Source organism: Fukomys damarensis, unplaced genomic scaffold (assembly GCF_012274545.1).
Source record: "Fukomys damarensis isolate Sample0158 unplaced genomic scaffold, DMR_v1.0_HiC HiC_scaffold_16, whole genome shotgun sequence".
Taxonomy (NCBI): Eukaryota; Metazoa; Chordata; class Mammalia; order Rodentia; family Bathyergidae; genus Fukomys; species Fukomys damarensis.
The window spans coordinates 25,279,675-25,304,769 of record NW_022900928.1 but is presented as its reverse complement, the minus strand read 5'-3'; the positions used below and the strand labels follow the sequence as shown (position 1 = coordinate 25,304,769).

At 40.0% G+C, this 25,095-nt stretch overlaps 1 protein-coding gene and 1 pseudogene across 5 annotated transcripts in view; one reads left to right on the top strand and one right to left on the bottom strand.

Moving 5' to 3' along the window:
* The window catches only part of Stim1 (stromal interaction molecule 1), a 207,949-nt gene that overhangs the window by 71,147 nt on the left and 111,707 nt on the right, over nt 1-25,095 (top strand). The window lies entirely within an intron of this gene.
* LOC104847676 lies at nt 5,075-16,241 on the bottom strand (annotated as a pseudogene).

Below are 25,095 nucleotides of genomic sequence, written 5' to 3'. Positions count from 1 at the left end.
GGTGGTAGTGCTAAGATTGGGAAAGGCACATTGGGAATGGCAGGAAGCATAGGCCTGTTTCCTTTTTTTTTTTTTTTTCTTGTCTATTATCATTTTAAGTCATTTAGACCTCTGCTCCAGATTTGTCCTTTAAGGGACTGTATGGGAGCTGGCAGTTAGCATCCCATATATTTATCTCATGAAATCATTTGCTTGCATTTACTGAGCCCCTTGTTAGGTGCTATGAGATAATGGCATCCCTAGGCTGGAGGTGTTGGGCTTTGGAGAGGTTGCAGTGGCTTGTTCCCAGTTCATTGTGCTCCTTACCCCTCTTCCTGGTGGATTGACTAAGGCTGATGGCAAAGGTAGTACACCTGAGATCTCTATCTCATTGTCTTTAGAACAGTGTTTTAGTTTGGCTTCTTATGAATCAGGCATGTGGATTTTTAGAGGAAGATCTGTGAACAAGTTTATCAAGAGGTAAGAATCATCTGACCTAGCTTCTTTAGTGTCAGATGTATAGATGAGCCTAGAGAACAGTGACTTGTCCAGTGTTTAATCTTGAGTAGAGTGGGTATCTGAAGATATTTCTAAAGGCAAGTTGAAATCCCTAAAAAGGATAAGCTCCATGTGAGGCTTACTGTGACATAAAGCCAGCAGGTTAAGGAGGGTGTGTTATTTATTCTCTTCTTTCCTTCCCTGCATCTTGGGAAGGAAGAGTCAACTCCTCTGGTTAATTTTTACGTCTGGTGCTGTGGTTTGCTCCCACATTTCACTATTTAGGTTGGATGCCATTATGTAATCTTTGGTCTGAGACATGCCCCAATCCTAAATTGCTTGTCACGGGCTATAGGTTAACCAAGTTTGTAGACAACAATCCTGAGCCTCTCTGGACAGGTGAGCAGGCTAATAATAGATCTGAAGTTCTGGGAGAGTCTTAGTCACCCCCAGCCCCCAGCCTGACTGTGGGTAATTTCTTCATTGTTCAGACAGCAGTGACAGAGAATGGAAACGGCAGTCTGCCCATCCCCTTTCAGGAGCCAGTGCAGGCCCTTATCTATATGGGTAGCTTCTGGCCTCATGGATCTCTAGGCTGTATTGGGTTGTGAAAGTGCTTATTGTTTTGAGGAAATAGTACCCTTATGACCTGGGTGGGATTAAAAGAATAAACATGTGTTAGACCCAAGGCATTATATTAGATGCTTTGCACATGTTGCTGCAATCTTTCTTACAGTCTTGTGAGATAGGTTATTGCCATTTTACCGAAGAGATTACTAAAACTCAGAAAGATTAACTAAGTAACCCAGTGTCACACAGCTAGCCAGACTAGAATCTAGGCCTTTTTGTTATACTGATTCTATCTTTTCTAAATCATAGTTTCCTGTTTATAACTTTCTACAGTGAAAAGTTTATTTTGACAGCTATCCTTGGGGACACTTATATTACTGAACTATCCCATACAGCTTAGGAAAATAGGGCAAACCTAAAGGGAGGGGAAGAAGGCCTATTAGTCTATTGGTGACAAAATTTGCTTAATAGATGAATGTAGCAGGATTATTTACATCATAAATTCATGTGAACTTAGCCCAAGTTGTATAACAGGCTGTTCTGCAGATTAATAAACCATATTCTTTAGTATGGCATATATGAAAAAGGGCAAGGGTTTCTTGTTTCATAACCTTAGTTTATCTCACTTTCTGTCATACAGTTTTTTGTTCTATTCACTAATTCTGCTATCATCTTTCATTCGTGGGCATTTACAGGCACTATTAAGATTCTAGTAAAAAAATAAGCATTGCCAATTTAGAGATGAACTTTTTTTTTTTTTTTTTTTTTTTTTTTGATACTGGGGGTTGAACTTGGGACCTTGCACTTGTGAGGCAGGTGGCAGCACCACTGAGCTAAATCTCTGACCCTGAGCAGACAGATTTGAATCCTAGTGTCCAAGAAATATTTAGGACTGGAATTCAGTCATTACTTTAACATTGAGTACTACCTCTGTGCCAGGTACTGTACTAGGCCCTGGGAATCACTATAATGAACAGATAAGATATTGTTCCTGGTCTCCTAGTATAGTAGAGAAAGCAAAAATGAATCAAAAATTGTAGTAAAGTCCTTATTGTGTTGAGAGGGTACATATAGCAGGCAAACAATATTGTTTAGAGTGATAGTGTTAATGCTTCTTGATATTGTTTAGAAAAACCTGACATTATCTGAGGAGGTGACATTTAAATTGAGACCTGAAAACTGAGACGTACTAACTAAGTAAATGGAGTTAAGAAAGATAATTCTAGGTCTCAGGAAGAGTATATACAAATGCCTAAAGGCCAGGCAGTAAGAGTAAAGCCATGTCCAAGTCAGTTCATTTATTCAGTGACTATTTGACTGGTTATAGTGCAATGTGGAAGGTTCTAGAGACATTAAAAATAGGCATAGTCTCTATCTGTCCAGGTGAAACTCAGTAAGGAGTAGCGATGTCACTTCTTGGTAACCATGTGCTAAGGTCACCCTAAATCTTGGACTCAGTCTCCTGGGTCTTGTGTGACAAGACTTAACACCTTGAGAAAAACTGTTTGCCTTTGAATGTTTGCCTACCTGTCCAGCAAAGAGGACACAGACCTCAGCTGGAATGTGTACTGTTTTCTCTTAACTCTGGATTCATACTCACTTGGTCCTTGATTGATGGGACTCATCTATAGACTAAATGTTTGCATCCCCTCCAGATTCATATGTCAAAATGCTAACCCCCAATGAGATGGTATAAGGGGGTTGGACTCTTGGTAGATTACATCATAAGGATAGAGCACTCATGAATAGGATTAGTGCCTGTATAAGAGAACCTCAGAGAGCTCCCTTGCCCCACTTGCAAGAGGAAGTCACTGAGAAGATGCCACCCATGAACCAGGAAATGGGCTCTCCTTAGACACTGAGTCTGCTGGTGCCTTGTTCTGGGAAGTGCCCTGATTTGGTGATTTCCCAGCCTCTGTGAGAAGTATTTGTTGTTTAAACCACTGAGTCCATATTATTTTTATAATAGTCTGAATGGACGAAGGCAAACTGTTACCAAGAAGTGGGTGTGTAGCTATAACAAATACCTAAAAATGTGGTAGTGGCTTTGTAACTAGAAAGTGAGAAGATCCTGGAAGAGTTTAGAGTTACCTGCTACAAAAAGCCTACATTGTCATGAACAGACATGTAAAGATGATTTCTGATGAGCGCTTAGAAAGAGGAGAGCAGTAGAGAAAGCCTCAACCTTTTTAAAGAATATCAAATTAATCCTGGACAGGATGTTGGTAGAAATATGGATGGCAAAGACAGAAATGAGTTACTGACAAAGACAGAATGTGTTATTGAATATGGAGGGGGGGAAGATGATCCTTGTTATAAAGTGGCAAATTACTTGGTTGAATTGTTTTCATGTTTTATGTATGTGTTTGTATGTGTGCTTATTCATGCATGTGTGTTCATGTTCTATGTTTTGAAGAAGGTAGAAAGAATGCCTTGGGCTGAGCTTGAATATGACCCTTCTACTTCCTACTCCCTTTCTTCTCCATAGATTAGATAGTCAAACAGTCTGACTAAGATTGTAGATCCTGGATGGCACAGCCCCAGGAGACAGTTGCATTATGTATCCTTGTTCCTTTTCTGTACATGTCCCAATTGTGAGATAATCATGTTCAGCCTAGCCCACGTGGGCCACGTGTCAGTAGTTACCCTGCCTTCCTACACTATAAATAAAGAGCACACTGGACGACAGGCAGCCATTAGCTCATCAGGCTATGGTCCCACCTGGTCCCAGCTATCAAGAATAATCTTGGTCTCTTTGTCATCTTTTCTTCATCTCCCACTGCTCCCCCTGGCTTTGGACCTTATGCTGTGTGGGTAGTGGCAGTAGAACTTGCACCTAGTGAAGTAATATTTAGCTGAAGCAATTTCTAAACAAAGTTGTTGAAGGTGCAGCTTGGCTCCTCCTGCCTATTTAGAGAAAAATGCAATAGGAGAGAAATGACTTAAGGAATTGTTAAGCAGAAAAGGAATTAGGAGTTAAAGATTAGCAAATTTCTCAGCCAATCTATATTGCAAAAAAAATGAGAAAACATGTTTGGAAGAGAGCACTAAGGATGTGGCCAAGTGAATCAGCACCCCAGACATCTCAACAGAAGCTAAGCACTATCCTTCAAAATAAGTGAACCAGGAGGTGATTCAGAGGTCACCAGGGATGACTCCTTGCCTTCAAAAAGGGGAAATTATCTCCTAGCTTTCAGGAGGCCACCTGGCCTCTTCCTGAAGCCATCAGGGTAGTGTTATCCAAATCTATGGGAGGGCAGGACTGTTTTTAGCCTTGGGGGCATAGACCCCGTCTGGCAAAGCTGTGAGGACAGAACCAACACCCTAGCAAATTTTTAGGTGGAATCCCTGCCCCGTAGGGCCTGCAGGGTAGAGCACTGAGCCAAAAAGGATAATTTTTGACTTTAAACTCTCATTTTGCCTTTTATATGGACTTACTTGGAACTCATTATATATTTCTTTTTTCCTGTTTCTCCATTTTGGAATAGAAATGTACGTCCTTTGCCTATCCCACCATTATATTTTGAAGAACATCGCTTGTTGGATTTACAGATTTACAGCTGAAGAACAGTTTGCTTCAGTATGAATTTTACCTTGAGTTTCATCTGTATCTGATTTAGAGGATATTTACATGAGACTTTAGTTTTCAGGCTTTAGATTTGATGCTAGAGCAAGTTAATACTTTCTGTTTGTTTGTTTTTTGAGACAGGATCTCACTATGTAGTTGAGACTGACCTGGAATTTACTATGTAGCCCAGGCTGGTCTTGAACTCACAGTGATCCTCCTGCCTCAACCTCCTGAGTGCTGGGATTACAGGCGTGTGCCACTATGCCCGGCTAATACTTTTTTTTAATCATTACATTTATTTTAAAGACAATCATTCTGTCAGCTAACTGGCCAAAACAAAACAAACAATAACAAAACCCTTTCCAACCCCCACAAAAGAGAGCCTAATATAAAATTAATTCTCAACAATTTTTTGAAGATTTTGTTGGCTTTTTTTTTTTTTGCCAACACAGTGTGTCATATTTATTGGGCTAGTCACAGGTAAGTTTAAAACAGGAGGAAGAGTGAAAAGACCAGATGCCATCAGTGGTGTCAAGAGACAAAATATTTAGCATTTTTTAGTTTCAAATGTTGCATTTCATTGCAGCCGAACAGTATATAGGCATTTTACTGACATACTGGCAATGGCTATGATTTATTTTTTAACAACCAGAAGCAAATACATTTAACCAATGACTTATTAGAACAATAGGCAAAGAAGAAAACTATTTGAATGTATTGAGAACAAGAAAATCATTTATATAAATTAGATTGATACAAAATACATTAGAAAAAGAATACACATGTAAAAGTCATTTAGTTGGTCAGAGAGCACAGAGGTCACAGAACACCACACAGCGAGAACATTGGTGTGAATTCATTTCAGTCATGAAAGTGTGTCCAAAGTTTGAATTATACATTTACTGAGGTAAAGACACAATCACTTCCACATAATTAATAGGGAAGATTCCGGATTCCCCATGTATAATTCCTTCAGACCAATTTTTGTTGATTCATTTGATTGGTTAATGTAATGATGTTCCTTTGAATCCAAATTCTCCTTGTTTTTTTTGGCTTGAAATCATAAAGACTATGACAGCAGGTTTGGTCCACGGGAATGTTAGAACCTGTCATCTTTGCCACAGGGGTGGTAGAAACTCCATGGAGCTCACTAGAACTCCTCTTCACCAGCCTTGGCTGGTATTCTTGCTTGGGGATACTGGATACAGTCGATATCCACATCTGCAGCTTGCCCTGTAGATCCTGCAGGATTTCTGTGGACTTTTGTGGTAGTCTAGTGCAGCCTCGACAAACATGGCCAACTGGCTGACTTTCTCTACATCATTTTCTAAAAAATTAAACATGCTTCTTTCAGCCAGCTCCTTTGACTCTTCAGACTTTTCTACTGCTTGTCTGACTTCACCTGGAATCATACCTACTCGCTTCTTTTTATAATCCTGATCCAGGCGGCAGCCCTCCAGCTTTTTCAGGTGATACCCAATCTCTTCTAAGTCTTTATCTTGGAGTAGCTGAAGTGGATCAATAAAAGTTTGCTTTACATTAATATCAAGAGAGCCTTTCACATTGGCCATTAGTTTCATGGATTCACCACCTTTGATCAACGCATCACCGAAGGTGAGTCCTCCCTGAGCTCCTTGCCATACTTCAGCATGCAGTTCCCCAGCAGTCCTTCTGCTGCGGGTAGCCCGTGGTCTTCACCTGCCCTCTGCTCTTCGACACAGTGTCCAGCATTCCTCACTTAGCTCTGGATTTGGCTAAAGGTAGTCAGTGGCTTTTGAAAGAATTTCTGCAACCGCTTTATTGGTAACATCTGTTTTCCTTTCCATGTCTAAAAATTCGTCATCTAGCACCACTTACTTTTTACTAAACAGCTGGCTGGCTTTGTGGAACTGCTTCTTCAGTCCAGCCACCAACATTGCAGCTACTCTGAGGAGAGAGCTGGTCCCCGGGCTGCGCTTGGCATCCCATGGCCCAGCCCAGCCCAGTCACTGTCACCTCTGGCATGTTTGTATTGTGGTGCTGGCAACTTTACCAATTTTCTACTGATCTCTGGCATATCTCCCATTTTCCGATTATCCAACATCCGAATTTCTTAAGACTGGCCTTGGTTTAGGTAAGTGAGTGTCTCATCGTGCAGTTTGACTGCTGGTGATGTTGTAGCACACATCACTTACTGAAAGGGAGGGTATTTCCTTTCACCATTCAGTAGAAGGCTGGATGCTTCCTGCTTGAAAAATGGGCAATGCCGACACATCACTCATGCTGTAGGCTCCGGCGCCCAGCTCCCGCCCGATCCCCGAGAAGCTGGTTATGAAGTCGTGCACCTCTATCACCTCGTCCATCTTGAGCACCGAGGCCATCTTCCTCCCTGTCCTACGCAGCGACCTCTGCGTCCTGGGCGAGGGGGCCCGAGCTCTGCCGGCCCATACGGATGTGGCTCCAGCTCCGCAAGTTAATACTTTTAGAAAAAAAAAAATGAGAATTTAAAAAAGAACCGGATTCTAGACAGCTTGGGGAACTCAGTGACATAGTAAGACCCTGTTTCAAGAAAACCAAAAACCAAAAAACCAAACTGGAAATGTAGCTCAGTGTAAAGGGCCCTCATCAGGTACTGTGTTCCTTGGTCTGTTCTGGGCTTTCCAGCTTCTGTTGCTGTGAGAAATGAATGTTTAAGCTATCCCGACTATGATATTTTTATTTTAGCAGACTGAATGGACAAAAACAGGCTCATATATGTTATTATAATTGATTGTTGGTCTCAGCCTTATCCACTGTTTTGAATATATTTCAAGTGATATTTTAGCTAGTTTCCTGAGTTCTGTTAGACAGAATTCTTGGTGGTTACTTATCTTTGACTCTGCGTTGCATAAGTCCCGGACATGCCATTCAGATAGTCTGTTACAATTTGGGCCACCCTTCCCTAAGGAAGCAACAGTGCAAAATTGTGGCCATGGCTAAAGGGAAAGAATGTAAAGTTAAATACTGACAGTGTGTCAGGTGAGGTGGTTTGTATTCTTAATTCAGTACATCTAGTAATGCCCTTTAGTTAAATGCTGTTATTTTCATTTACAAAGGAGGAGAGTAAAATTCAGTGAACTAAGTCAGCTTGTGATAGATTGATATTAGTGCTCAGATCTAAGTCTAAAGTCCATGCTTTTCTTCCACTCCAACATTTCCCAATGTAGTTATAGACTTAGGGTCTTGTGTGTGTCTCATTTCCATGACTTCTTTGGCCCTGTTACCAAGACCTATCTGCTTGGCTGTCCTGTGCCAGTAACCTAAGGATTTTCAGTGTGGCTGAAGATCAGGAGTATGTCCTGCTTATGAGATAATCGAGTCTTTCTTTCCACCTAAAATTTATTTTTGTGTTTAGCATGATGCAACTGTATAGCTATGACTAGAATCATTTTTAAAGAGCAAGTTAGCTCTGGGTTTGTTGGGCTGTCTTTCTTACTTCAGCTCCCGTGATATTCTCAGGGGATAGGTCCTGGAGAAATCTCACTAGAAATGAGTTTGAGTGAAAAAAAAGCCTTGGAATTAAGTCCTTGGATTTGGGCTTGAAATTCTCTCAATTTTTCTAAATTCCAACAGTGCCATGATTGATTAGAACTTTGTAAATTAGTACAGAATTTCTGTGTGTGTGTGTGTGTGTGTGTATGTGTGTGTGTGTGTATGGTGGAAGAGGCATGTATACGTGAAAGGTAGAGTTTGGGGAAAGCTGGGAGAGGAAGTAGGATATGTTATGTGTCCCGTTACCTGCTTTTCAGCTTTTTTCTTTTCTTGGAAGTTTTGCAGTCCCATTTAAAAAGTAAAGTCTTAACACGAGGATGCCAAACTCACCCATACTGTATTCCAGCTCTTCTAGACTGCTTGCTGTTCCTGAAGCACAACAGGACTTTTCATATCTGAAGTCTCTTACTTTCTGTTCCCTCTGTCAGGAATAGCCTTCCCATCTTCATGTATCCCTCCTTCATGATCCAGTTTACATGTCATCTTTTCAGCATTATCACCTTTGATCTCTTCTTTCTATAGAGGCAGTTACATTCACTTGTGCCTCCAGAGCACTTTATATAGGCCTTTTGTTACATTTTGCTATCTGTCTTCCTCTTTATATCTTGAACCTTTTAAGAGCAAGAAGCTGCTGGACATAGAGGCACATGTCTATAATCCCAGCTACTGGGAATGTTTGGGCAGAAGGATTACAAGTTTGAGGCCAGCCAGGGCAATTTAATAAGACCCTGTCTCAAAATTAAAAAATAAAAATAAAAAAGGAGTTGGGATGTATTGTAGCTCAGCACTCACATGTATTCAATCCCCAGTACCAGGGTTGGGAGAGGTACATATGAGGAGAAAGTACAGGAAATTGAGTTAATTTCATCTGTCTAGAGCAAGCACAGGGTCTGAGAGAGACTAGAATAGAAATACTGAACAATTCAATTCATCAAATAACATCAGCGCATCAGTGTACTGATGCTTAAACTAGAAGATTATTGTGCAAAACTATCTTATTTTCACAAACTAAAATGATTCTTTTCGCTAATTCACTGTACTGTGTATCTTGAAGGCCCCATAGCCCTTTCAGCATACATGATAGTCTAACTCCCAGGGAGAACAGAGCACAGATGTTGTCTTTGCCTTACCTTGCCTTTTACCTCATGGAGGCTCTTCTAAGCTCCTGGGCCTAACCCAGGGAACGGGAAGGGAGGAAATGCCAGGAATGAGCTTCTCTTGGCATCCTGACTCCTTGGTTCACAGGTTTGGCCCAGTGGGGCACTGCAAGGTGAGAAAATGGAAATGAACCTGATCACTATAATAGTAGCTGAAAGGGAGTACCTCCAGATTATTACCGCCGTCATGTTACAGCTACTGCAGTGAGGCACTGCCTATATTGAATTCTGGATCTAAGGCAGAATCAGTTTTTCTGAATTGGCTCACTTGGCTTGTCCTGAGATTTTTTAAAAAGGCTTACACTGAAGTAAGTTATCTTAGACTTGTTTTTCTACCATTGTCAAGCCACAGACTGTGAGATTACTGTCATGCCTTCGTTTTGTAGATGGGGAAAGTGAGGCATTGGACTAACTCATGGTCATGTGATTTGTGTCAGCTGAGCCTAGACAGTAGCTGTCCAACTCTTTGCAAGGTGCTCTCTTCACTATACCATTATGCCTCTGATACCAGTTTGTTTTTTCTGTTTGTAATTCCTATAGATTTTTGAAGTTCATAAGGGTGAATTAACCTGGAGACTTGTTATCTTTTCCTTCTCTTACCCTTTGGTTACCTATACATCTGGGTAGAGGAAACATTCAGAGAAGACTTAGTAAAGGACTAAATAAAAACAGAGTTAAGCCAGGAAGAAGTCACTGTTTAAGCCACAAGAAGGCTAAGAAAAGCAGATCGTTTCCAGTTTGATGGGAACATCTTTGGCCCTGGTGATTGTTCTTGTGGTTTGGCTTTCCTGGTGTTAAATGCAGCCTTGGCTGGAACATGGGAGAAATTTGCTTTGTAACATTGGTGTTTTATCTAGCTCCATAATGAAATTTCTGGGAAAATGCTGTACCTGTGGTAACTGAGGATGCCTTTGGACCTTTAGGCCTTTTATTTATTCCCCAGGGATAGGCACAGGCCACAGGGATTGTGTGCACCATTACAAGTAGCACTTGTTAAATGGTTACTAGGTTTGCTGGAACCACTTTAGAATCTTTTAATTTATACATTCCTCCATGAGTAGTTCATATAATTTTTTGTTAACTTTTCAAATTGACTTAATTGAAATATAATTTACCTGTAATAAAATGCCTTCATTTTATATGCTCAGTTTGAGTATACTCCTGTGTAACCTCTCTTCTGCAAGCAAGATACAGACTTTTGTTATTAGTAAGAACAATTATTGTCCTCATTCTGCAAAGGGGTAAGCTGAAGCATACAAAAATTTAGTGATGTGTCCAAGATCCCATAGATAGTAATAGAACCAGGATTTAAATAACCATGAGGCTCCAGAGCCCATATTCTTTTTTTTTTTTTTATACCGGGGATCAAACTCTGGTCCTTGTGCTTGCGAGGCAGACAGCAGAACCATTGAGCTTAATCCCCAGCCCCAGAGCCAATATTCTTGAGCCCAAATTATTTTTTTAAAAGATAGACTAGTCTTTCACTCCTAGGCTTAAGTGATCCTCCCTATCTCAGTGTCTCAGTTACCTGGGACTGCAGACTTGCACCACTGCACCTGAGTGCAAGCCCATATTCTTAAACTATTGTGCTATGTTACCTTTTGTCTCATCTGTGATCCAGCTATTGCCTTTCATACCTTCCTGAATGAATATCTTAATGAGTAAATGACATAGGGTTAAAGTCTATGCCCTAGAAGGGATCCTTAGGCAGCAATAAGTCCAGAGGTAGACAGTGGGGAGACATTAAACAGTTATCTAAGTACCTCTACAATTCTAGGACCAAAAATCATGTGGAGCTGCTCACTTTTTGCCCAGGTTTGGCCTGTGAAGAATGGAGTGGACTAGAGTGCCTCATAATAAGGTTATCGTGTGATATATCTGAAAAAGGTTTTGGCTCCTAAGCTTACATAACTATTATGTTTAGGATGGAGGATAAGCAGAGATCGTAGTTTCATGTTCATAATAATCTGGGTAGCAGGCCTCAACCATTCTAGATATAGTGTTATAAAGGAAATATGGGCAGACTAAAGCATGTGTGGATTGGGCAGCCAAGATTGAGGGAAACTTGAAATCAGATTGAGGAGGGTATGAAGAAGCCAGGATTAGATACTGTGAAGAAAAAATGTAATCAGTATCTTCATATTCTTGAAAGGCTGTTCTTGAAAAAGATAACTAACTTGTTTTTCTTTGAGTCTTCAGAAGACATGATGGGAGCCCAATAGGTGGGGCAGAATAGTAGATTTTGGAAAAATTGAAGTACAGTGGATATGACATCGTTAAAAGCTTTTTGTAGTAGACAGAGGAGGTTTAGCTGCCGAAGCTATAGAGCATGTGTCACTGGTGCTTGAGTGTGTGACCATCTTGTGCTTGGTGTGCTCTGTGTAGGTGACAGCATCATGTATCATGCTTTCCAGGAATACTTTCAGCACCCCATGTGTCTCCTTGTAGATGAGGCCAGCTTTGCACCTGACATGGCCACAGTGCCTTGGTTGTTGCCATGTAGCATCTTGTGGTGGCATTTAAAAAGCTATTCCCTGTAGCCAGCTTGCCTTCCAAGGCCAAGTTATATACATTTTTAAAGGGTTACATTGTCCCTTTTTACAGTTATCACAGTTGCCAGTATTTCTGGTCACAGTAGAACTGTTTAACAATATTTGAGTTTTATCTGAATAATACATCTTTTTTTTTTTTGTCTATCCTCCACAGTTGAGTATGGTATCAGGATTTCTATAATGTTGTTTTTGGGCCAGGCATTAAAAAGAAGCATGTGGGGATGTCCCTCCAGTTCCCATTTAACAGTTTTAAAGCACACATTTTTAAAATCAGACTTATCATCTTTAGGCTTATAAAATCTTAATTCAAAAAATATCATAAAATATCATAGCCATTTGACACAATAAAAGAGTCTATAATATCTTGATTGCAGACCTTATTCTTTAGCCATGCATAGACTCATCAGCTTCCGGTGTGGTAAGAGCAGGGCCTTGAGTGCTGTGTTCCTTGGAGTCACAGTCTGTGGAGTTCTCTGGATAAGCTTGCTTCACTCTAGAGTGGTGAATCCATGGTTGGACTTTAGCCATTTTGATAGCTGTGGGAGTAACTATAAGTGACTCATATGGTTCTTTTCATATAGGTTTCAAAGGGGTCTTTTTCTAATTTTTAACATAGACTCAGTCCCCTTTGGCTTTATCAAATGGGCAGGGGTTAGCACAGAGAGGACCTGTTTATCTGAGTATTTTATAACAGCTAGGGGCCTTTTTATCTCCATCTGAAGTTTCTGTTTAGCAGCCTTTTTGGCTTCTAAATCTGCCTTAGCATTGCCTTTTGCTATTGTATCTTTTCCTTTTTGGTTCCCAGAGCAATGCATCATTGCTACTTTATCAAGTTCCCACATTGTTTTTAATAACTATATTATTTCCTGTTTATTTTTAATCTGTTTGTCCTCCACTGTGAGAAGACCATGTCCTTCATTTATTATGCCATGAATATATAGGGTAGCAAAAGCATAACAGGAGTCTGTATAAACATTTACCCTCTTTCTCTTTTGCCCATCAGAGAGCCTGTATGGGTGCCCAAAGCTCTGCTCGCTGAGCTGACCATCCAGTGGGGAGGGGTCCTGCTTGGACCACTTCATCTTGAGTCATCACTGCATAGCCAGCATAGTGTACCCCATTTTCCATGAAGCTGCTCCCATCCTTGAACAGGATGAAATCAGCATCAGGTAATGGGGTTTTCTGCAGATCCAGACGACTCGAGAACAACTCATTGGTGACACTGAGACAGTTGTGGTCAGGAGGGCCAGGTTCTGAGGGCAAAAAGGTAGTGGAATTTAAGGTTTTAACTAGAACAAAACAGACGGGGGTTCTCACAGATAAGAGGCTGATATTATGTGACTCTCTTACTTGAGAGCCACTGATGTCTTCTGTTAATTCAACAGTTCTAGAAAGGCACGGGGAACCCGAATAGTCAATTCCTGTCCTAAGGTTAGTTTGTCAGCTTCCTTAATTAGTATAACTGCAGCTGCCAGAGCTCATAAACAAGGGGGTCATCTCTTTTAATAACTTTGTTTTTCCATAGAAAATACTATTTTTGAAAATGACCATATAAACATATACAATAACATTTAGAATTCAACCCTTTGATGATAACCAATGCAAACATTTTATAACAACATATTTAAGTAATATTCATTGATGTGAGTCTCTTTATGCCTGTGAATGCAAACCTTTTATAACAAACTTGAAGCCAACAAGCAAACACACATATTTCCTTGAAAAATCACTTCTGCGCACCTTCTTGACACTCCTAGGCCTTCTGGTCTTGTATATCTCACTTTATCCTTCTAACAAGGCAAACATACAAAATCCTTTCATATCAAAGGTATATCTCTTCTACTTATAGCTTTCTTAATATTTTCCTCTGCTGCTTCACTTACCATAAACCTTCTATAACAAACTTGTCTTCAGCTATTAAAATTTTAAAGTGTTCCCTTTTTTTCCTGTTTTCAGATTGTTACATTTTAAAATTTGACTGGCTTCCAATAGAACAGTATTAACCCTGAGTTCTTCATCAACAAAGTACAGAAGAGAACAAGTTAACCTTATAACCACAGTTCAAGAATTTGCAATGTACAAGAAATGTTTTAAGCACACCAATTAAACTTTAACTCAAATTGAAACAAAGATACATTTATCAAATAGTTAAAATTTGTAACTTGATTTCTCTCGTAAAATCTCTTGATATCTGGTAAAACACAGTTGTGGTTTCTCTGGCTTTGTTTTGGATTTCAGACCTTTGCAGGCAGCATCAGGCTGATAACATGGTGCTGGTCTTGGGGCTCTTAAAGCCTGGAGTGTTTTTTCTCTCTATTTTGCTGTATGTTTCTCAGAGCTTTCCTAGCTGTTTTTTTTTTGAGAACAAAGTGTCTTTATTAATATTTATAGATCAATTATTTTAAGCCTATACAATTCAAGTCTACATTAAATGCAAAAATTAAAAACCCTGTAAATCTTTTAATTAAAAAAAAATATATATATATACCTGGTTCCAGTGATGGTTTAATGCTGGAAAATCTATTAATGTAAGCTACCAACAAATCAACCAGGAAAAACTATATCATCATAACAGATGCCCTAAAGGTATGCTGACAATATTCCAGAGCCATTTCTAATTCAAAATCTTTAAGAACTAAAAACAGATACTACTTTTCTAGATAACTCAAAACAGCCAATTTAGAAGTAAAACACAATGCACATTTCCATTAAAACCAGAAACAAAACAAAGCATTATCTACGATGGTTCCAGACACAAGCCTACAAAACATGCAGTGAAAATTTAATAGAACTATTAGAAGAAATAGCATAAGAAATATCAATGTATTTCCTAGAACACCCAGGAGAAATCACCACAACCAATCGGCTACTGCATTCTCCTAGCTGTTTTTAATCCATCCAAGAATTATTTTCTTATTTTAGTTCTTTCTAATCTGAGTGCAAGCCCTGTTCTCTTCTCTCTGAGTCTGACCATGGTTTCCTACCTGCACCCTCTGGTGCATTAAGGCCAAGTAATTCTCATGTTTTTGCCCCCACCTCCTCCGCACCTGTTATCTTAGCAACTCAAGCAGAGGGGGAGGCAGCTCGACCTCTCCAAAGGGGAAGCACTGGAATTTGCCTGTAACATGTCATATTTTCTGAGAGAGTCTGCCATGTGAAAAACAGCAGATTTAGCAAGCAGTTGTTCTAAGACCACAACTAAAGTTCTTACCAACAGCTGATTGCCATGGAGCAGAAGCTTGAGTGGCTCTGGGTTGTTCAGGCCCCAAAACAGAGCACACAAGGCTCCAAGTTGTCAAAGTGTCAGTTAAAAACAAAGGGAAATAACTTTTCTTTTGTCTAGAGTTCCCTCTAGGGCCAAGACTGGCTTGGTTGAGGCCACAATAACTCAGAAAGCTTCCTGAGCATCTTTTGGTCTTAATTTTACCCCATAGTCCCTCACAAAGCCTTTTTCAAAATTCTGAATCATGCACTCAAGCACAAGATATTCCCTTGTCCAGTGAGGCAGGACAAACAAAGGGTGGGTATCACTCACATGCTCGCCAGTCTGGCTGTGGGGTCTCTTGACCACTATCAGCTACATCAGAACTATGGGACACTGTCATGTTAGTGTTCTGTTTTGTTCATATTAGACACTGGCCACAGAATCGCAGAAACAGGTCACACACAAGCTCCACGACTTGGGGAGGGATGTTTAAGTGTAAACGCCCCCTCCCTTTGTCTTGGTGCACAGATGAGGCTACTGATTGCTTTTGTAGCTTGTTCTACTCACTCTCCTAACTGAATCTCTAACACACACACAATTACACCAGGTGTTAATACATTCCCTCCCTGGGGCTCCTTACAAAGCTCAGTAACAAATTGAGGGCAATCGAAACCCTCACAAATGGCAAAAAGTGTAGGATGATTAGGCCTGCACTCCATATTTTGTCCAAATTGTGGATATAAATCCCCACAAATGGCAGAGAAGGGAGGGTTATCAGGTCTCCAATCTGTAATCTGCCCAAACGTTCAATTAAGAACCCAAACAAAAGCAAAACAAACTAGAGGTTGTTTAGGGAAGTTCACCATTCAGATGGATGATTTCATTCACTCACCTTCCTTCTGCTGTCTCTGTTCTGGATTTGAGTGATCTGCTGCCAGCGAGCTGGCCTCCAAGTCCTAGAAAGGGAACCCAGGAAATCCTGGGGGTGCGCCTCTTCCCTTCCAAGGAGCTGGATGGTTGCTCCCTCCAGTGGGTTGAAGCCCAACGTGGGCTGTGTCAGTTAACCCTTTCCTTCCTGGCCAGTGCACCAAATGTTGTGGAAGGAATTGGCAAGTGACATGCACATAGAGACGAGCTGAATGGAAGTAAAATAATAAAAAGTTTATTTGCCAGCAAAGGGTCAATCACATTCAAAAAGGCAGTGCCAGTGATCGACCACCTGTTGGGTTGCAGCTTCCTCTTTTATAGCTTTTACAGCTATGATCTCATTCATGTGGTTACATTTTATTCCTCAGTTTACATCATGGTCACAAGATACCCAGACATAACAGTTCCTTGCAGTTGGGGAGTTTACCTTGAGATTTGTCTAACTATCTATTCTAGTGCACAGGAAGGGGGTGTTCAAGGTTAGGGACAAGGCCAGATGTCCCACTTCATGGTCAATGCCTCTGGTGTCTCTTAATTTTGAACTAAACAAAGCAGATTGCTGTTAAGAGACAGCAAAAGTCATTTTACATTTTCCTAACATTTTGTAGGTTTTTTAGATTATTTACAGAAGTTCTTTCTATCAGGATGATCATACTCCTTTAGTGTCACCCTTGGCCTAAGGTCTACTGTGCTTAAGCTTGCAAGGTAAATGTACAAGTTTATAGGTGTATAAACTCATCTGTTAGAGGAGGGAACCCCCATAGTAACCTGTTGGCTGAGTCTAGAAGTGTTTAAAACTTTAACCATATCCTAATTCCAGAACCAAGCTGAGCATAGTGGTGCTTGCCTGCAATCCTAGCTACTCATGAGGCTGAGACGGAAGGATTGCAAGTTTGAGGCTTGTTTGGCCTATTTTGTGAGTCCTTGTCTCAAAATAATAAAGTAAAAAGGGCTGCAAATGTATCTCAGTGGTAGAGCTCCCCTGAATTTGATCCCTGTTAGCACACATGAAAACAACAATAAGCACAACAAAACAAAACAACAATAACAAATCAATTCCAGAAACAGCCTTTTCCTGTGACAATTTTGGTTACATATTGAGCTTAGAACACACCTATTCAAACTTTCTCTTACCTAAGTGAGAATACTTCCTGTTGGCACTTAGAGTCCCTTTAACCTTACTTAGGATCTCAGTCTGTTAGAGAAATTCAAATAGCATCAAATTTCAAAAGTGAAGGGGTTAATATCTCTCCACAGGAGGGCTTTGGGTCCTGTACATTTTTAAATTCATTTTCTTTAGCTTTGCATTCCAAGGTGTATTGGGAATAGTCTTTGTCAAGTCACAAAAAATCCCAAGGTATCCTTTTCCCAATGGCAGTGTTTATCCATTTGACTTATATTTTATGATTAAATGAGAAGTTCTCAAGGCAAGGACAAGAATCTGTCCCCAGATGATTTGATGTTTCTAAGAGAAGGATGGCCACTTTAAAATGGCAGTTTCTTTAAGGTAGTTTTAATTTTTGTTTAGTTTGGTTCCTTGCTATACAGAACTTACTTTCTTTCATGTTCCAGGGGATTGAACCCAGGGCCTTGTGCATGCTAGGCAGGAGCTACATCCCCAACCCATTGAATTAAGGTCTTTCATCTAGAATAAGCAAGATTAGCATTAGAAGATGTGAGAAGGTCCAACTGGACCATGTAGTCTAAACTTGGACCTTAAAATTGTTTTCTCCCCAAAAGGACTCTAATTATTTTCATTACTGCCTTACTAGATTTAGCAATGCACTGATTTCTCATTATGTTTGATCCCAAGTTGGGTGGGTATAGGAACTTTTCTGTATTACCATGTAACTATGCCCTATTAGAATGTTTAGATAAGAATTTTCTAAAAAATAAAGGAAATCAGCAGGAAAATAAACAAAGTTATTGAAACTGGATAATCTAGTTTATAAGATGGGACTTTATGTACACATAAGCAGAGTCATAATGATCATGAGGTTGTATGCTGGAAAAGAGATGAGAGGGTAATGAATTAGGATGAATTGGCCTCCAGAATCCTTTCTAGCTTTGACATTCTATGATACTTTTATAGCGGTGGTGGTGAACCTATGGCAGGTGTGCCTCAGTGGGCTGTTTGTATCACTGAAAGCTCCAAAAGGTTCACCATCACTGTTCTAGGCCTTTCTAATCTGGAAATTCTAGAACTGACTTTGTACTATAATACCTGGAAATCTTGTAGGTCCAACAGTGAGGTCAGAAAAGTGGGTGACTCTTCCCTTGTTGAGGTTACCAGTGTTCTCATTTCTGCATTTCTCCCAACCACTGCACTCCCCTTAGGCCAGAGAAATACAGATATAAAATACAGCCTCTATTATGATATGTATATTTTACTACAATTTGAAAAAAAACCAGCTGTATTCTTTGCAATGATGTTAGTCTGTCATTTTTCATTTGACTCAATACCTTGTGATATGGGCAAGAAAAGTATTTGTTAAGGTGGTTTTAGGGATGAAAAAATTGAGGTCCAGAGAAATTATTTATCTGCCTAGATTACATATTAGTTTGGTATCTTTAGTCCTTTCAGCAAGAATTAGAATTACAGAATAGATTATGTGTTTACTTAGTATTTTTCCTCTTACGTTATTCTGAACACAGTGCTTTCCCATGGAAAACCTTTCAGGTTGGCTTTAAAAAAAAATTGACCTTCTCTTTGGATTTCCCTCATTTCTGTAGCTGAATCTCTATGCACTTGTTAGAAATCATCATCCCAATTGTGTTCCCTACTGAGTGGGAAGGATAAAAAAACACCCCACCTACTGTAATTCTTCTTATGTTGCTTGTTTTCTGGGATCTTCATATCATTGCTGACAAGAATGACTCATAGACCTTCACTATGTGATATTCTGGGTTAAGAGAACTTTTTCCTTAGTTCTAAAAGAAATAATTATTATGTATGGTTGAGACACATCTGTTTAGCAGCTTTACCCAGAACACAGTAGTTCTCTCTTTTAGCTGAGCCCAGACCTAACAATTTGGCTTGTTAAAACTCTCTAGCCATTGTATGCTTAGCTGTGTGTTCAGTGTTATAGGGGAAGCCTTTGGGGTGAAGGGAGAGGGGCTCAGAATCTGTCTGGCTAGATAAGTCATACATAAATAGTGAAATAATTTGACATAGTTTTTAATAAAATGAAAAATCAAATTGTACATGTATATATTTAAATGTGGGGAGTAATTGATAAGGGCTTAGGGCATGTGCTTTAGAACTGTGGGCCACTGACATGCTAAAAACTCCTTTGACTACTTTCCTTACCTATAAAATTGTGATAACAGTAGCATTACAGGGTTGTGAAGATTAAATGAGGTAATGAGTAAAGTACCATAGGGGTAGAAAGACTCTTTTTCAAGGAGTCAGTGGAGGAGCTAGATCAGGAAGGTTGATTTGTGTTTTTTGTTGTTATTTGACTGTTTTATTTATTTATTTTTTTTTACAGGGACACCAAAGTGAGTCTTAATTTTAGCAGGGCCTATGCTTTGTCGTGTGTGTATATGTGTGTGTGTGTGTGTGTGTGTGTGTGTGATTGCACAGGAGGGAGCCCTTTTAGACTAACCTGAGAAGTGCTGGGGAGGGCTGCTTGGGGAGAGGATATGAAGATAAATGATGGGAGGCTATAACTGAAGAGGCAGGTCCTACAGGTTAGTCAACTTGGTTGGAGTTGTGGGTACATAGAATAAGCAATGGAAATAAAGAGATAGAAATATGGACTGTATAAAAATATTTTATGGCAAGTATTTTTAAGCCATGCACATGTTTGTATGTATTTTGTATAAAAATACTTCCTGTGTTCTATAGTATAGTGTAGTAGCCGAGAGCTTGGACCATACAACAAGACTGCTATGTCTAATGCCACCACTTAGTTTTCTTCTTTTGCCCCAGTTTCTTCTGACCTGAAGAATGAAGATGATAGTAATGATACCTAAAAGGGTTGTCATGAGGATAAATTAGGTAACAAATATAAAGTGCTTAGAATAACCCTTGACACAGAATGCTTCTTAAATGTAAGGTGCTATGATTACCATTATTACTTAAATGAACTAAAACTTCTATAAAACAGTACATTTCCTTCCTAATGAACTCTAATAATTTGAAACAAAAATGAACCACTGACTGAGGGATTGACATCTGCAGTTTGAATACTTTGGCAATAGGTAATGGAGAGCCAAGGAAGGTGTGGTCTGCATAGTGTGGGATTAAATAAAACATCTGATTAGAAGGAGCAGGAAGAATTAGAGTGAAGAGAATTGAAAATGGGTTTTTGATAGGGTGCATCCATGTTAATTCATATAGCATTATAAATATTCTTGTATTTGAAGATAATTCTTGACAAGGTTAGCCAGTGGAAGTATAGGACTTGGGGAGCCTTGTCAAAGAACTTATGTTCCAGTGAGTGAAATGCAGTAAGAGGGTAGCAAACTGTGCTGCTACAAGAAAAGCATCTATGCATATTTTTGAATGAATAAATTATCCAAATACAAATAGAGTGATCACTGAGGACTGAAGAGGCAGGAAGATCCCCTGCAGGAGGCACTGCATGCATTGGGTTTGAATGTAGGGTAGGTTTTGATCATCAGGGGGCACTGCATGGAGGTAAGAATAGGTATGGTGTGTGAACAAGTTATTGCCAAACCAGCCCTCAGACATTGTTTCTCTGTTTTAGTGAGCTCTGTACAGAAGCGTGCCTTAAATGGCCGTGTAGTATTTAGACTACAGGTGGCAATCTCACCATTAAAATGACATACGTAGCTTCCCACTTTCTGGGAAGAGTGGTCTGTGGTGGCTGGGTGGTACATTTCTAGCTTCTTTGCAATATCTAGGTGCCAGGAAGGCCTGGCCTAGCTGGCATTCTGCGGCGACCAGATCAGGGATGGGGAGGTACTACAGAACAGGCAGCTGTTCATTTCCCTTTGGATATTGCTTCAGGAGAAGTCCTGAAAGCCTGCCCTTGTTTCCAGTGTTGCCTGTGCTCTATGCCTAGGATAGATCTTGCCAGAACATGAGTTTGGGGATGGGTGAGTAGGGTAGCAGGGACTGGGGAATTTGGGGCATCTGCTGAGTGGACTGTTGTTTGGTGGGAGCTGTTTGCTTTCTCTGTATTTGTTCCATATTACAGGACTTTTTAATCTTTGGCTGGCTCAGGGTTAAAACCTCTAAAGACTGCATATGAACTGGATTGTTCTCATTTTGGCTTGCTTCAAGTCTCAAGTTTTAAGCCATCACTGGTTGTATCTATCAAAAGAGGTCTTTGTGAGATAAGGTTGCCCTAGCAGCTGTGGAAGCCAGTTTACAAGGCAGGAAATGAAAGTGTTTGAGGGAAAGATAAAGAAGCTCTCAAGTTTATGCCCAGAGTTTGGGGTCCTTTGAGTACAAGGTGGTACAAGGACCATTACAGAATTTGATGGATTTTATAGGGAGCAGTTATCCCAGAAGGATGATATGAGTATAAAGCAACCAGGGTTACAGCATATTCTCCCTGACCTACACTTTTTTGAAGTATTAGGAATTGTTATGGCTTGTGTTTAGATGTCCCCTCAATGTCTCATGCAGTCATAGATGGGGGCTTTTCAGAGGTGGCTGGATCTAGAGTGTGTGACTATGGAATTGATTCATGGTGCAATGCTAGGATCAAGGGTATTATGATGAGGGGTGTGAGTACTAAGTAGCTTGGATAAGATAAGGGGTAGAGAGAGCTGTGGTAGACCCTCGTTGCTTTGCTACTTTCTGCCCGCCATGAACTATTTCACCCTTGTGATGCCTGTCTGCCATCCACTCTGCCTTGAAGCCAACTGATTATTGACTGAAACATCTTCAAACTGTGAGCTGAAGAAACCTTTCCTCCTTTAACTTTGGTTGTTGGGTATTTTCTCAGCAATGAGAAAAGTAACTAAGACAAGGATTGAATCCAGAGCTTTGCTGCCACACACATAGTACTCTAGGCAAGGACTGTGTCACTGAGCTATACCTTAAACTTATAGCATATTTCTTTCTTTTGCAGTACTGAGGATTGAATCCAGGGCCCTATGCACACTAGACAAGCACTCTACCATTGAGCTATACCCCCAGCCTACCTATAGCATATTTCTTTAACCCCAAAGCAACTCTTCTGCTCTTCAGGCCTCTCTAGCCCTATCTATGCAGACTTAGCACTCTAGCATCTAGATGCTCCATGTTCCTCAAATCAGGCTCCAAGGACTTCTAATGGAAAATTAATAATCTTAATCCCATAAGAGCTGATTTGTTCCTTACTTAATTCTAGCTCTTAATATTCTGATTATTTATTTTCCCTACTAAATGATCAAGGCAGTAGCTGATAAGCATGATTTTTTTATCTGCAAAATATTGTGGTTTAATTTTAAAAGTCTTAGTTACTACTCAGTATGGATTTTTTCAAAAGAGCCACATGCCAATTCAGATTTCTACTTTAAAAAAAATCTAGAGTCAGGGCCAGGGGTTTAGCTCAGTGGCATCATGACTGCCTCGCAAGTGCAAGGTCCTGAGTTCTAATCCCTGGTACTGTCAAAACAAAAACAAAAACAAACAAACAAATCTAGATTTGAGCCTGGTGGCACATGCCTGTAATCCCAGTACTCAGGAGGCTGAGAAAGGATTGCAGTGAGTTTGAGGTCAACTTGGACTATATAGTGCCTCAAAAAAAAAAAAAAAAATTGGGCTGGGGATTTAGCTCAGTGGTTCCCCTCCCTGCCCCGCAAGCTCAAGGACCTGAGTTCAAACCCAAGTAAAAAAAAAAAAAAAAAAAAAAAAAAAAATCTAGAACACATGGAAAAATATGCCAAGGAACAGATAAAATATAACTTCTTGTTCATACTTTCTCTCCATATGTCTCACACAGTTACATCACTAAGATTTGAAGAAAAATATTTGTCACTTTTTTTTGAGTAGCATTTGGGATTTAATATAGGGCCTTAACACTGAGCCACATCCTCAGTCCTTTTTTTTGAGATAAGGTCTCGCTGTGTAGTTCAGGCTGGTCTCGAACTCATGGCAATGCTCCTGCCTCAACCTCCAGACTGTTGGGTTTGCAGGTATCCTTTTTTATTTTTTATTTTGAGACACGGTTTTACTAAATTGCTAAATTTTGCAAGCTAAGCTCAAACTTGTTATTTTACTACCTCAGCCTTTCAGAGTGCTGGGATTGCAGGCATACACAGCCATACCTGGCCACATTATCACTTTTATACACAAAATTCACATAGGTGCTAGAAGCCAATGAATAAATCAAAAGATGGATTCATCTATAATAAAATACAGCAAGAAGGTAAGCTTTTTAAAGTCAGAGTTTTATTTTAATTATATAGCTCTAGCCGGGTGTGGTGGCACATGCCTGCAATCCCAGCACTCAGGAGGCTGAGGCAGGAGGATCACTGTGAGTTTGAGATCAGCCTGGGCTACATAGTGAGTTCCAGGTCAGTCTCAACTACATAGTGAGACCCTGTCTCAAAAAACAAAAAAACAAAAATATAAAAATAATAATTATATAGCTCTAGAACCTAATATAGGTTGTATACAGAATATATATCAGTAAAGAAGAATGAATGAATAAATGAATGGATTAATGATGGATTTTCAGTACTTTTTTCTTGTTATGAGCTTAAGATCTCAACTAAGTTGATTTGGTGGGTGGATCTCAGGGCCATATTCTATGTCTTATATTCAGTTTTAAGATAATATAAAATGTTTTCTAATAAGGTGTTAACCTTGGCCTTGTCTTTTTTAGTATCCTCTCTTCTCTTTAATTGCCATTTAAAGATCTGTATTCAGTGGCTGAGAAGGAAGTGTACTTTCTGTTTGTTTGTTTTTGGTACCGGGAATCGAACTTGGGTTCTTGCGCTTGTGAAACAAGCATCGGAACCACTGAGCTAAATCCTCAGCCCTGTATTCAGTGGATGAGCTGATGCAGGGGAATGTTTCCCGGAGGATATGGCTTATAATCAGCCAAGGCTTTGTGCCTGATTAACTCACTGATTGAATCACTGACCTCTGGAGACCCCAAGAGAGGGAATATGGGTATTTTTAAACTGCTAGAACTCTATGCATTTATGGAGAGTGGAGCAAGGAGTGGGATCAGTGTGATGTTAAAATCAAGAGTTTTAAACTCTTCCTCAATATCTTGATTTATATTATTTTGAATTTTCTTTACTGTGACCTAATAGAAAGGGCAGAAGCCAAGAGAGTGTCCTTTGTTGCTAACTTATTTATTACTGCACCACTTAGGACAAACCCCTGTTGCTTGATGCATCTCTCTCTCTCTTTTTTTTTTTTTCAGCTTTAATTGAGTTTATTGGTACATTTTAGGGATACAGTACAGTTACATTCATTGTTGGGATCTTGTACCTCTACATGACAAGTCTTGATTCTCATTTTTTCCCCTAACCTCTGCCCTCCCTTCACCCCCTCCTCCTCTCCCCATCTACAAACACTTTATTTTCATCTTTTCATTCTCTCACATTTTTTTCTTTTCCCTTTTTACTCTTCCCCTACCCATCCCACCTTCCCTACACCTTTAGCTCCTTTCTTCCCATTTCTAAATGTCAGTAATCTTAATTTGTTAAATGGGGTCAGGAATCTCTGCCTTGCCTGACTTCCTGGACTGTAGTTGGGATTGGTGAGATGTTAGGTGAGAAAACTCTGCAGAACAGAGATGACAATATCCAGATCAGTGCGGGAGGAGTGTAATGGCACTACCATCGATCTTTATTACTTTTTCTTCTTGTCTCTGGAAGACTAATTTATAGTCTGGTCCTAGATGCTCCATTTCCCTCAACCTTTCTAGTTTTCCAGCCTCTACCCTGTCATTTCTCATTATATAATTTGGGTGACCCAGAAAAATTAGTTGTCCCTGCAAAGCCCCCATCACCTCTGACTTTCCTTTGTCAGAGCTCTCCCCAGGCTGTTTCACCACTATCAGCATGGAGTTAGGCTATTAAAAATATAGGGTCTGCTGGGCATGGGGTGCATACCTGTACTTCTAGCACTCTGGGAGGTTGAGGCTGTAGAATTGTAAGTTCAAGCCCAGCCTGGGCAACTTAGTGACTTAGTGAGACCTTGTCTCAAAA